At 36.6% G+C, this 15407-nt stretch overlaps 1 pseudogene; it reads left to right on the top strand.

Moving 5' to 3' along the window:
• The window catches only part of LOC116565040, a 93872-nt pseudogene that overhangs the window by 16142 nt on the left and 62323 nt on the right, over window positions 1-15407 (top strand).

The raw sequence follows: 15407 nt of genomic DNA, 5'->3' as shown, positions 1-15407 counted from the left end.
ATAAAGGTTTTTGGAGCATTTTTTATGTGTGAGCTAATGTAAAAAATAACAGATGTCATAATAAGATAGGGAAGTTGTTTTATATGAAAAATTACTAGGGATGTGATTATTTGTCTAAAGTTGGTAAGAGGCAGAATCACCAGAACCTAAGAAGATAAATCCTAGATAGTAACTGGCCAGGAAGATAAAGAAAGTGAATCTTTATGTTGTTTTTGTTTTTAAGTGAGAAAGTGATTCCGACCCCCTAAGAAGTTATTACATTGGGCTCTGGCTTTTAACAACGTAGCATATATCAAGATCACGCATGAAACAAAACAAAATAATACAAAAAGGGAGGCAAGTCCCTGTCCCCAAAATCTCTGACTTAAAACAACTGATGTAAGGCCCTAGAGACATGCCCAGTTAAACCAATTTGTTTATTTCACAGAAGATGTATCCAAACAAAAACACATTTCTTTCTGGATTATTTTTACAGGTTAACTTCATAGTATTCATATTATTTTGGCCAGGTATTTAACCAAATTACTTTTTACTTATCTTGCTTCTCTACTAGGTTGTAAGAAAACTGGCTGGGCGCAGTGGCTCACGCCTATAATCCCAGCACTTTGGGAGGCCGAGGTGGGTGGATCACGAGGTCAAGAGATTGAGACCATCCTGGTCAACGTGGTGAAACCCCGTCTCTACTAAACATACAAAAAAATTAGCCGAGCATGGTGGCATGAGCCTGTAATCCCAGCTACTCGGGAGGCTGAGGAAGGAGAATTGCTTGAACCCAGGAGGCAGAGGTTGCGGTGAGCCGAGATCGTGCCATTGCACTCCAGCCTGGGTAACAAGAGTGAAACTCCGTCTCCAAAAAAAAGAAAACTAATTGGGATTATGAAGCACACTTTACTGAAGTTTTATGGACAACAACCTTCTCTGTTAATTTCTTTACAAATGATTCTAATCAATAAAAGTTTTCTGAAAGTCAACTAAGGGTCAGACACTGTACTAAGTTCACAGGTTTAAAGCTAAACAACCATCAGCTCCTGACCTCAAGGAATTCACAATTTAGTTGCAGACAAACAGGTCAAGTGTATGAGCAGTCACGATCAATGTCCTTCATATTTGTAGAAGGAAGTGCATAGTACTTTATACTAATTTTTAAATTATCAATGTATTCTGTCTTTTGCGGCTATATCCATATCTATTTCCTTAAATAGACTGAAAGTTTCCTGAAAGGAGATAGCTACAGTCCCATAGGTCTGTTGGTACCAACATATAAGGATAAGTAAATTAAAACTGTTAAAGGAAAATGAGCAATTATCTTGTCAATGTGATTGCTGATAAAAAGTCATCTTCACTTTGCATCATGATATAAGATTCATTTATTTACCAAACTGGAAAATTAAAGGTCATCCTTTGTTCTTCTATGTCTCTGTATCAAATTCCAAAGAGATTTGTACCAATGGACAGAATCTGACTGATTATGTTTCAAGAATTCCGTTCTTCAGTAGTTTTACTTTTATTTATTTACTTAAGAAAAATCAACATTTCTCACCTGGACTATTGCAAAAACAATATGCTTTCAGATACTTATTTTCTCTCATCAAATCTTCCACACTTTCTCCAAGGCTAACTTCCTAAAGAGCAAATTTGATCTTTTCTCATGCTTAGAAATACCTTTTGAGACCCCATTGCTTATAAGATAAAATCCAAACCCCTCAGCATACGAATTTCTTCTTCTTGTCTCAACTCACATCCCCAGGCACATATGCAACCCCTCTCCCGCTGCCCTTTAAATGCAGTCTTCTTCAATATCTTCGTGCTGCTCTTTCCTTTTAGGAGGTCCCTTCTTATTTGTATCCCTGATGAAGTCCTACTCAGGCTGCAAACCAATCCCCAATACTACATTTGTGACACATTCCTGAATGCTCTCTCCAAAATTAGTATTTCTATGCTCTGTATAGTGAAGTTCAAATTTCAAAATATAACTTGAGGTCCAATTGTCAAATTTTTACCACTCCAGTCTTGCCACTGACTTAATATTTCTGAACCTATCAGTCCTATGAGGTAAGGTAATTACAACTGTAGGAATATTTTTTTGAAAAAACAGATAACTTTAGAAGAGCTAACGTACTACAAAACTCCTGGAAATTACCTAACACTTCAGAGTTTATAATATGTTTGCATTTATTTAATTTCGAATCAGGAAGACAAATACCTCTAATCACTTATATTGAAATCAAAGAAATCATCTTTCTGATTTTGTTTTTCTGCAGCTAAATTGTTCCCTAGCCTTCTCTTTCAGTTTGTCAAATCTACACAGTTGTGGACAGGATTTCTTCTGATAATTCTGCTACTCAGGCTATTGAACAGTCTTCTGAAGGAGGTGAGGCTGAAGGTCCTCTAGGATCACATGGGATCCCACAATGGGGCACTTACTGAAAAGAGTAGCTCCTTTAAGAACTACTACTAGTTGTTCATTTTCCAACACGCACACATGCATACATACAGAATACAGATTTGGAGTAAATTTATAACATGCAGTTTGTTTTTAAGGAAATAAATGATGTAAATAATATAGTTCCATCACTTAAAGCTAAGCACTATCCTGATTTTGATCTACATCCTTGCCATCTTTCTTTTTTTAAAATATGACACTTCATCACTTGTTATTTGTCACAAAAAGTATATTTTGAATATTTTATCTTTGTTTTTTTTGAAGCTGAAATTTATAAATTATTTATTGGCGCTTGATAGAAAACTCAGAGAGGGCCCCTTGGAGAGCAAAAGACAATCATAGTCCAGTTGCTCTATGCGCTTACAGAAAAGGTGAGTCCGGGCGCAGTGACTCACTCCTATAATCCCAGCACTTCTGGAGGCTGAGGTAGGTGGATCACAAGGTCAGGAGTTCGAGACCAACCTATCCTAAATGGTGAAACCTTGTCTCGACTAAAAATAGAAAAATAAGCTGGGCTTAGTGATGGGCACCTGTAGTCTCAGCTACTCGGGAGGCTGACGCAGGAGAATCGTTTGAGCCCGGGAAGCAGAGGCTGCACTCCAGCCTGGGTAACAGGGCAAGACTCCATTTCAAAAAAAAAAAAAAAAAAAAAAAAAAAATATATATATATATATATATATATATATATATATATATATATATATTTAAAAAAGAGAAGGTGTATGCTGATACTTGTCTAAGGAATTCTTGGGGAAGGTAGTCTGCCCTAGAGAGCTGTGCCATAATCCCTATGACAGCTTTGCCATATGACATTGTTGTAGAATGTTACTCCTTAGTTCAGTAAAAACCGGGTTCTTGTCACATGACCAGGAAGGATTAGGAATGCTTACACATTGAACGGTGAGGAGAATGGATTTATGGAGTGAAAAGGAAAAAAGAAAAAACTCTCAGCAAAGTAAGAGGGGATCCTGCTAACAGGACCCCATCTCGAAGACTGAATGCCAGGCCGGCACACTGGAACTGAAGAGGCCAGGTTTCTCCCCACTGCACAGGGTGCTAACTTCCCATGGCTCCATCCCTTTCTCCCAGTGCACAGGTGGTCGGAGATTCTCCAGAAATCCTCCCCCTTATCTGCCTCCTGCATCTATCAACAGGACTGGGTAATCGTTTTCTCTAGTACAAAAGATGATGACCTAGTTAAGTCTCTGCAATATATTTTGAAAATGATTACTTATCTATCATCTGGCTAGCTAGCTGTCTGATATGGTTTGGCCCTGTCCCCACACAAATCTCATCTTGAGTTGTAATTCTCACAATTCCCATGTCATGGGAGGAACCCGGTGGGAGGTAATTGAACCATGGGGGTGGTTTCCCTGCTCTTCTAGTGATAGTGAATAACTGACTAGATCTAATGGCTTTAAAAACGGGAGACTCCCTGCACAAGGCCTCCACTTGAGATGCAACTTGCTCCTCCTTGCTTTCCACCACGATTGTGAGGCCTCTCCAGTCATGTGGAACTGTAGGTCCAATAAACCTCTTTCTTTTGCAAATTGCCCAGACTTGGGGAATGTCTTTATCAGCAGCATGAAAACAGACTAATCATCTATCATCTATCTATCTGTCTATCTGTCTGTCTGTCTGTCTAGCTATTGCCTTAGACAAATGTCTCTAGGGCCTCAGTTTCTTTATTTAAAAAATTAATGTGTCAGCTAGGTATTTTAAAAAGCCTTATCCAACCCCTATATTTCCAGTTTCTAAATCAATTTTCTAGGATGTCATTTAAATATAGTCTACCTAATTTTTACCATTAGAATCAGAACAATCACTCACTCCATTATTTTGAAAAACTTATAGTGTTTGTTCAGCTAATTTCCTAGTGGTCTTTGTTAGGCCTATGATTCTGCAAATGCAGCTGTTGCTTCAAGATTTTCAGAGAGCCTCAAATTTAATGCAAAACCTTAAACTATATTACTTATTAATTTATTCCATTTCTTGTAACACTGGATTTTTAGGCACTGTTTCATGGCCAAGTGCCCTATTTCTAATCTTCTCAGCTATTTCTAATGCATTTCTACTTATGATCTGGCTTTGCTCAGTTCACTACTAGAATGGTTTCCAAACTTTTCAAGCCTGCAACTCAAATCAGACCTCCATCTTAATTTTCACTCCTAAACATTTTAAAGGATCAAGTGTATGATAAGGTAAGATAATACTATCAAAATCAGAACTTATCTTAAAGCTGATTTTCCCCAATCTTTTTATTGGAGTGATACAGGAGAAATCTTAGACCCCAGGATAAATGATTCAGTTAAACTCATACAGGAAATTTCTGTCAAAGCTATAACTGACTTTCAGGTCTCCCAGTTTCTACTCAGTCCTCTTTGAACAACATCCTCTGCCTTTCTGATGTTGATTTGTAAAAGCATCGCTTCTGACACGTACCCAGACATTTTCCTGTATTTAGCACAAAAGGAAATCGTGTTTGGCAATCATGTTGCTGCTTTCCATCCTCCCGACCTTTAGATTTTATGCTGTGATTTCCTGGAATTGAATCCTACCACATCAAATACATTTTTTTCCAAAGTCATTAACTTATTCTACCTTCTGAATTCATCACAGCTCACAGGTATAAAAGCCCCTTAAGGAATTATTAAATGTCTCAGACATTTCAAAGATGTTCTGGGTCAAATCACCATTTAGAAAGAGGACACCTAAATTAGAGGTGAATAGAAGAGTTGAAAATGGACTAATTCACTCCCTGAAGGAAACAGGAATGTCTCAATTATATGCAGTATTAGGTCACGCTTCTCTGGAGATTTTACAGTGATGTATGCTTCCAGTGTTCCTGAAACACCAAGCCTTTATGGATGACCTAATTTAGTTATAAAAATAATTGTTATAAAGGGCAATATTCACCTTACATTAGACTAAAGCCTAGGCCTTTTAAAACTCATTAGTTCATTTGCTTCACTTAAAGCACACTACTTATCTATTATTGGGCCTCAATTTTCTCTTTCTCACTCTCTTTTTTTTCCTGCTTCAAACCTGTTCAACTTATGAGCTCATAAAATGCTTCCTAATCAAAAGTCCTAACTCTCATTCAGTAAATCTTATGGCACTTAATCTCTGGCTTGTGCCACTTAGAGTTATGTTATGAGCGATAATGAATTATGAACTTTATTTTCTCCCCCATAACATTGTAAGCAACTTAATGCAAGAAACTGAATTCATTCTGCATCCCTAAAAGCCATCTTATGTCCCAGAGTACAGTAGGGGTTCAACAGATGCTCAAACTTACTGAGCAGAAACTGATATGTGTTTGGCTCTATTCAAGGCACCATCCAGAGAAATGCTCGGAAATGTACAGATAAATGGTAACGGCAGAAATAAATGTTTTCTTGAAATCTGTGCCAACACATTCAAAATGTTCTATATGTCTTCAAAGGAATAAGTTATTAGTTCCAAGCTGGAAATCGAAAATGAGAATCAGCTGATTTTGTATGTGAGAAAAACAAAATTCATAAACCATTTAAACCACCCAACCGAAACACAAACAGGAGTGGGCTGTTAGGTATTTACATTAGACTTAACATTCATTTCTTTAAATGAGGAACTAGTGTTATGCTAGTTTCTAAAAAGTGATAATTTATCAGCAAACAGTCACATGTGTCTTCATGGCAATAGGCTTGGCAGTGCTTAGAAGATGGACAAAACAAAGAGAAATGAACAAATCAACCGAAGTATCAACCCCAATGTATTTATTTGATTTAATTAATCTCGTGGCACTTTGGACTTCCTCAACAAATAAAGGCACGAAAGCTGAGTTAGGTTAGTCATCCTTCTCAGGTTTTGTCTTGGGAGATTTATTCCGCTCACATGCAAAAGAAAGTAAAGTTGATTTTTTCAACTTGCATTAAAGCATTTAACAATGTGATACAAATCCGTAAAACATCTACTAAAACCATTAGCTTTAAAATGAACCCTGAAGGAATTTAAATAAAGGCTGAGTCCTCAAAGGATCTCCTATATTACAGGTGCATTTTACATCTGCCAACAAAACGCCTACTGAACAAAGGCTGAATTCATGCTGTCACAGGAATGAAGATCTATCATATCTTATTTAAACCATAAATTTTGTGTGTGGGATTAGGAGAACACCAAAGTGAAGAATAAATGAACTATACCATAAGTTCCACATCATCAAAGACTTATCATTGGAAGGTATTCAAATGTCACTTTGCAACCACTCATTGTTTCAAGAATACCTTTTCTAGAGATTCCAGCCTCTCCTTGCACAAATTCTAGGTCAGGGAATAACTCATTCCTTCCTAGGGCTAGCCTATGCTATCTTTAAGTGATTTTATTAAAATATTTTGTCATTATCTGTTACCTTGAAATTTATGTTCACAGTGTAATTATATTTCCTATAACCACACATTTCTTAATTTTGTTCACATGAAAAGCTTTTCAATGGAATAAAGCTTATAACTTCTTGTCTATCAAGGCTAAGTGCCACTACTTTTCAATTGTTTCTCTATGTGAAGACAAGAAACCTCACTATTATTGTTTTGCTGCTTCTACACAAAGTACTTCTAGGTTTATGAAGCTCAGACTTACGTACAAAGTGCAACACATTTTTTCCGAGGTTTATTCTCTGGCTTGCCTTATCAATTGATATTTCTTAGTAAAAGAAATTATGAATTAATGTGGATTGCATTCATAAAAGTGATAATACAGAATATTTAGTGATAACCCAATGATAAATATGCATGTTTCATATAAAATAGTAACAAATTATTGAATAGATGAAATAAATGCTGAAATTTTATTATGGATAAGAAGCTTAATTATTATAAATATTTCAGTTTCCCCAATTAATTTATACAGTTAATACAATTTCACTACTACAACTACATGTAAAATTTCACTACTTAAATTTCATTTCTTGAATTGTAGTAGTGAAATTGTATTAACTGTATAAATTAGTATGAGAAACTGATATATTTATAACAATTAAACTTCTAGAAGGGAGTTCTAGGAACTCTATAATGGGACAACAAACTTCTGGAATTAATGAATATCAACGAATATTAAAAGAAAAATAATTGACATATATTTAAATATATTTTTATAAATTAAAACATGCCGTACTGGATAAAATAGATGTGCATAATTGAATAGACCACACATGAATTTAACATATTTGAGAAGACATTTGCAAATCATAGAGAGTTTGCAGCCTATTTAATAATAGGTCTAGAATAAACATTTAAAAATTTATAAGAAAATCTAACCTCTCAAGTTGTACTAAAATATATGCTTATATTAAAGAGTTATATATACATATATATATATATATATATATAAGAAGAAATGAAATTAGTAATCTGGAGGTGTACATTTTTATAATGTTTGAATTTTCAGAAAAATTTAAAAAGTGCTTGCAATTTTCTCCTTACCATGTGCAAGAATGGTGGATTAATACAGTGGACTAGCACAATATTATGCAGAATTTAAAGATGATCAGGGTTTCTACCAATTATTATAATAGAAAGCAAGAGAACTAATATAGTTGAAGGTGAAGGTAATAAATTTGTCTTACTCTCTGTCTCACATAAAACAAGCTTTTTTTCCCTTTATTGATGGGGACTGGGAATACATTCTCCAGATCCATAACTAAAAAGCAAATATCAGTCACCATTTTTATCTATTCCAGTAAGGATCCATAGCTGCATTTAGTCCCACAATTTCATGATAGTAACCATATTTCTCTGTTACCTGCCATGATCTATCTAAATTTGAAGACACTACACAGCTTAACTGAATGGGAGATCATCGCTCCAGCATACTTTACATCTTTGATGATAACACTGACCTCTAGAACGCCTCTTGGGATGTGATATGGCTCCTGACTTATTATCTTGGTAGTTTGAGGGGAGCATTTTAGGAGCTTTCACTCGGCCATTTAAACATAATATTGTTTACTCCACAGTCACAATGAGGGTTCTACCAGCTTCTTAACATATTCATCTCAATTATGCACTTGGGATCAGGGAAATGACGAGAGTATGTGCCCACAGACCTGCTGCACATGTAGTGAGATATATTTGGACCATAATTTAATCAATCACCTGGCCTTCAAAAGTCCTCATCCTGATGCTGGCTTTGAGGGATACACAAGGCATTTCTGAGTCCATATCTTAGATCCAATGTTAGTTCAGATTCTATATCAAACTTCCCTAGAAAGATATGGAGATTTTCTCTTTTCCAGTGAACTGCTACCTTATAAATGGACCCAGGTTTCCGTGGGGAAGTAATTTTATATACATGAACTGACATTGCAGGGTCCTTTCTCCAAGACTTGGTTCTGGTTCTCAAGATTGTCCCATATAAAGAAGCTGTGAAGAATCACTATTTTCCTTTGCAGTTGCTGACCTCAGCTTTCTGATTGCCTATATTTGAATTCCTGCTAATACGGTTATAGCTCAACTACCTTACCAGGCTGAATTAGTCCTCACCACAGACTGCTAATGTTGTAAACACCCTAGTTGTTACACCACCTTTGCAGTTAAATTCAGTTTGCATTAGATGATTAGTGCTAATATCTGGCCTTTCCTATTTTGGAATTTGATCAGCCCCATTGAAACTAAGGTTCCCAGCTCCATGCACTATTTTCTACAGTCAGCTTTAACTGAAAGAGGATGGTCAGCAATGAGGTTCTCAATAAAGTCCATGCTTTCTTCACACATGCATTCCTATCATCTTAGTGAAGACAATGGTGTACCTCATCAGGGTACACAGGGTGAGTGATTAGTTCTCTAGTTTTATAAGCTAAATCCATTATAACTTGCCTACTTCCCATGTCTTCTGACTTCTTTCGCCAAATTCTGATAAAACAATTCTTGCATTTCTACCTCATTTAATCTCTGCCCAAGATCTAAAGAATGATTCCAGCAATATTTTAGGATCATATCTCGGTGTCCTTGCCATAACATTGCCATAATCTTAAATCCTGAGTCATGGGGAAGTTCTGTATCAGTAGCCATTTCTCTATGCTGCCTGACATTCAAATCTTCTAGCCTGGCCCAACAGTCTCAGAGTCCATTCTCTCATATGTTCTCCTGGTTTCTTCTTGTACAGGATACTTAGTTAGAACTTGAAACACTTTTGGAAAAAAAGCTATCTACTATCTGAGCAAAGAGTATATGTCCTTTTTAGTCTGTGTTTAACCTGAGCCTAGTTCTTGGTATACAGGCATCAAAGAAGACAGGGACAGATTTTTGGGAGAAAAGCACCATCTTGCAAGATTATCACCTTACGTAAGGTATACGTAATGTCTTCAGGCAAGAGAAAGATACTCTTTTCCAGCAAAGAGAATGAGGTGAGAATTCATCAAGGGACTAACCAAAGTCAGGGTAGGAGTCATAGGAGATAAGGAAGCTCAGGTACAGGCTGGGCACTGTGGCTCACACCTGCAGTCTAGGAGCTTGTGTTTCTTAAATACATGTATCTAAATATTTCATCCCCAAGTTTCAAGGTCTAATTTCTTCCCCATCACAGCTTTGATTTGAGCATATGAAATTCATTACACTTTTGGATTTAGTTTTTCTGTTTTGTTTTTTACAATTCTGTCATGCTAATAATTAAATCCTGAACTTGATTTTAAGATCAGTCTACCCTCTGGCTTCAAGAAATGAAGATGCCTTTAAATGCTATGTGAAGGCCTTCCAGTTTTCACAGTATTTCCTGAGTTGATTGTTGGCTGACCTGATCATGCCTTTCTGTTCTTTAAAGGCTTATAGAGAAATGTACAAAAGTCAGCCAACTCAGTAATACTGAAAATTACTATTGCTCTTGTATATTTCAAGTGCTGGAGTTGTTGGATAACTCAGCATGTCTTCATTACCCCAATCTACCAAAGAGTATTAACATGTCAGGTGTAACACCACTCCCTTATCTCCCACAATGTAGCTCTGTGGCCATCTGATTGGTGAGTGATCCAATTCCAAATTCCATCCCAAGAGTCTAATTTCTAGGGCCATTTTCACTGTCAATTCTCTCAGTTTGAGTTCCTCTGAGACCCTAAAACAGGCACCCTGCAATCTCATAAAGCAAATGAGATTAAGCACGAATAATAATACAGGGAAGGAGAAAAAGCCAATAAAGAAGAAGTTAATAAGTCAACCAGATTGAATGCACCTCAGAATTGTCCCCAAAGTGGATGAAAATCCTGGGGACAGTAATTCACCAACTCCTCTGCTCTGGTGGTTAAGGGTTTCCTTCAGCACTATTACTGCCCCTATACTTAGAGGTTGTATCTAGGCATGTCAGAGCAGGTTTTCTGGCTTTGCAAAAAGCAAAGGAGAGAGCCTTTGAAGTCAACTCTTGATAGGGGGCACATGAAGTGCAAGGAATTATCCATCACAATCATGCTGAAGTCAGATGGGCAGAGGAGGCTTATCTTGGTGTAACACATGCATCAGCTAAAAGTGATTATCATGTCAACTCCACTTTGTAAAAATATTCTTTGGCTTGCAATTTTCTGCAGGACAAATTCCATACTCTTTAGCAAGTTATATATAATCATTTTAAATTGACATCTACTTACTTTTCAAGCCTCACCTACATAAAAATCCACTCCCTAAATACTTCACTGTCTATTCCTATGAAACTGCTTCTTGGTGTCAACAATGTCTGCTGTTTCATAACTTCCAGACTTTGCACATGTGATCTTCTCTGCCTGACATATTGTTAAGTTTAGCTACCCTTTCTACACAGAACGAACTTAAAATGTCTTCCCACGACATTCAAATCCCTCTGAAACAGTGTCTCTCCTGCCTCATCACCATGGCATTGCTTTCCAAACACACCAAAAAACCTTCATTACTTGTTTTTTTGGGTGTGTTTCAGTGCAATAGTCACATGCATCATGAAGCATTGTGAGACTTTCTTATCCATATCCTTCAGGACTGAATGAGTCACTTCAGCCTCATCTCACGCAATGATTATATATATATTGCTGTCATGGCATTTATCCTGCGTTATGGTAATCTGCATTATTATGTGTGCTGTTAGGAACATGAAACATTGTCTAATTTACATCTTTGTATCTCTGATACTGTTGTTGATTAGTTGAATGTTGAATGAATAAAGGAGGGAAGATAACATTTTTATAAGTTTTTAAATGTATATGAAGATAAAACCAGCTCCATGACAGTCTATTTTGCTGATTCAAGATTATTTGAAACTCAATAGATTTTTATCTATATACCTTGTATATTTTGTATACTTTACACCGTAAATTTTAATTAACAATTGTGATTGAAACCCATTGTTGTAAACATTTTTATAAATAATGATAACAGAGCTAAATTTAAGTAGAGAGAGTAATATATATAATTGTATTATATCCTTTTAAGAAGGAATGAATGTTAAAATATTTGAATAATGAAGCAATAGACAGAAAGTTGAGATAGCTTTGAGAAAATTAATTGCATTCCATTCAAAAGCATGGAGAAAATGTTATGAACAATATAACCATGCCATCAATGTGATTGTTGACTGTTTAATTTAAAAATATAACAAATTATGTAATTTCACCAGTCTTTTCTTCTCAATGGTACAATGAAGAGGTGGGACAAATTAGGCTGAAATTATTCAAATGAGTAAAAGCTTTTTGTTAAAATAATTGCTTCCATCACTAACTTTTGGCTCATCTCCTTTTTTTTTTTTTTTCTAGGAAAGCTACTATATCCAACTTCCTCACTATTTTCTTGTCCCATTTTCTCCCATTAGGGTCCATGCAAAGTTCAAGATAGGCTGAGATTTAAATGTAAATGATTTGGAAAAGGAACACTTTATTGTCTATTTCTTTTCTATTAGAATTGTCAAGATTCATGAAATTAGAGCCTTCGTTTTCATTCACTTCGGTAACTCCAGTTCCTAGAACAGTATGCAGTATGATATTGAAATTTAATAAATCTTTATTGAATACATGAATACATTAACTTTCAACTAATCTAGGCTTGAAACATTTTTTTTTTTTTGCAGCCAACTAGATACACATTCAATAATTCTCCCAATATACAATAGTATTTTGTTTGTTTGACTCAGAGTCTCAGTCTGTTGCCCAGGCTAGAGTGCCTCAGCATGATCATAGCTCATTGCAGCCTCAAATTCCTGGGCTTAAGCAATCCTCCTACCTAACCCTCTCAAGTTGCAGGACTATAGGCGCATGCCACCACACCTGGCTTTTTTTTTTTTTTTTTTTTTTTTTTTTTTTTGAGACAGAGTTTCGCTCTTGTTACCCAGGTTGGAGTGCAATGGCGCAATCTCGGCTCACCGCAACCTCCGCCTCCTGAGTTGAGGCAATTCTCCTGCCTCAGCCTCCTGAGTAGCTGGGATTACAGGCACGCACCACCATGCCCAGCTAATTTTTTGTATTTTTAGTAGAGACGGGGTTTCACCATGTTGACCAGGATGGTCTCGATCTCTTGACCTCGTGATCCACCCGCCTCGGCCTCCCAAAGTGCTGGGATTACAGGCGTGAGCCACCACGCCCGGCCCGCTTTTTAAAATTTTTTAAGAAGTAGGGTCTTGCTCTATTGCTCAGGCTGGTTTTAGACTCCTGGACTTAAGCAATTCTCCCACTTTAGCCTCCCAAAGTTGGGATTATGGGCCTGAGCCACAACACCTGGCCATACAATGATTTTTAAAATACAGTGATTTTGAAGACCGCATAGAAATATGGAGACATGATGTTTAGATGGAAACCTGAATAGGGACATCAACATAAAGCTGGCATTCGAAATGAATATACCTTTAACAAAAGTGTCAGTGAGAAAAAAACTCAATTTGCAGAAATTCGTAGCTAGAAAACTTGCATTATTTGACTTTAACAGAATGTTGAGGACAAAAAACAAACACGCAAACAACAAGCACAAGTTGGCTGTCACGTGAATACGTAACTTAGATTAACACATCTGCAGGATCTCATACAGTATAAGCACTGAATTATATTTAAAATGGCCCCAGGCTGGGTTGACAGTGCCCCCAGTCATCTGGCAGAAGCAAACACTAATTCTCTCTAAAACAAATATGATTTCAACGTAGGCCTTGAAACCTCCCACAGAGATTTCTTAAAATATGAATCCGTAACCTAAAGTAAACACACACACACACACACACACACACACACACACACACACAAAATAGGCACAATTAGTGATACTCAGTAGAGGAACACACAAAAGACAGGCCTGCAGTTACATTAGATACTGAAATATAAAATGTATGACAGAATGTTTAGAATATACGTTAATATGTTTCTAGAAAAAGGTAGGCTTGAACAAGTGAAATACTAAAAGTAATAACAAATAAAGCTAAAAACAACACTTCTTTTTAAGAATTATTATTTTTTGGAAGAGATAGGGCCTTGCTCTGTCTCCCAAGCTAGAGTGCAATGGATGACGTGATCACAGCTCACTGCGTCCTCTAGATCCCAACCCAAGCAGTCCTCCCACATCTACCTCTGGAGTAGCTGGGACCACAGGTAACCTCACCATGCCCAACTAACTTTTTCACTTTTTGTAGCAACAGGGTCTCACTATGTTGCCCAGGCTGATCTTGAACTCCTGGGCTCAAGGGATCCTCCAACCTTAGCCTCCCAAAGTGCTGACATTACAAGTGTAAGACACTATGCTGAGCCAAAAACCACACTTCTAAAATAAAAAGTAGATAAAAATTTAAAACATTAGAAATGGAATTTAATATAAAATGAATATAATTTAAAACCTAGTGTATGAGTAAGTGAGAGATTAAACACAGCTGAAGAAAGATCTAGAAAATAGATTTCAATAGACTATCCAAAAGACAGTGAAGAGAAACAACAGGAAAATGTGAAGAAGTTAAGAGACATGAACACGAGAGTGAGATGGTCTCACACACCTTTATTTGGCGATATCTCAGAAGGCTATTACATAGAAATGTGGGAGAGAGGTAATAGTAAAAAAATGACTGTTAAATTTTCAGACTTCTTATGAAATATTATTTCTAAGTTTTAGCAAAACTATTTTCAAACAAAAAAAGTTGCAGCAATATTGATTATCTTAGAGCATGGGGAAATTACAGAATACCAGAGGCAAGGAGATAATCTCACTATACATAAAAAAAGAACTTATACACAAAAAATGATTAAACTGAGATCTGAATTCTCAACAGTAGTATATTAATATATTTAAATTACAGTGCTTGTATAGAAATTTTGGAATGATACATCAAGCTATTAATAGCAATTACCAACAGAGAATAGGGTTATGGTAGGGGGCGATTACTCCTGATTTTATGGACTTCTGTAAATCTTTTGCTTTCTAACCAACAACAAAAATGTTTTGTAAATTTTTAAAAGGAAAGTACCTTCCTCAAGTTTAAGAAAATAAAGTGTTATATCTATCTAGTGAAGTAATATGCAGCATGTAAAATAAATGGATCTCTCTCTACTACCATAGGAAGGTATTCAAAGTTTATTATTACATGTAAATGCATGTTGCAGGATGGTGCCCACAGGATGATCTAATTTCTATTTAAAATAGAATCATGGCCGGGCGCAGTGGCTCAAGCCTGTAATCCCAGCACTTTGGGAGGCCGAGGCGGGTGGATCACAAGGTCAAGAGATCGAGACCGTCCTGGTCAACATGGTGAAACCCCGTCTCTACTAAAAATACAAAAAATCAGCTGGGCATGGTGGTGCGTGCCTGTAATCCCAGCTACTCAGGAGGCTGAGGCAGGAGAATTGCCTGAACCCAGGAGGCGGAGGTTGCGGTGAGCCGAGATCGCGCCATTGCACTCCAGCCTGGGTAACAAGAGCGAAACTCCGTCTCAAAAAAAAAAAAAAAAAAAAAAATTAAAATAGAATCATACACTGGATAATGACATTTTGGTCAACAACGGACCACATACATAAAGG

The sequence above is a fragment of the Sapajus apella genome, unplaced genomic scaffold (assembly GCF_009761245.1).
Source record: "Sapajus apella isolate SASKATOON/1434 unplaced genomic scaffold, GSC_monkey_1.0 scaffold38, whole genome shotgun sequence".
Taxonomy (NCBI): domain Eukaryota; kingdom Metazoa; phylum Chordata; class Mammalia; order Primates; family Cebidae; genus Sapajus; species Sapajus apella.
The sequence above is the reverse complement of the archived record's forward strand: the minus strand, read 5'-3'. Positions and strand labels throughout refer to the sequence as shown.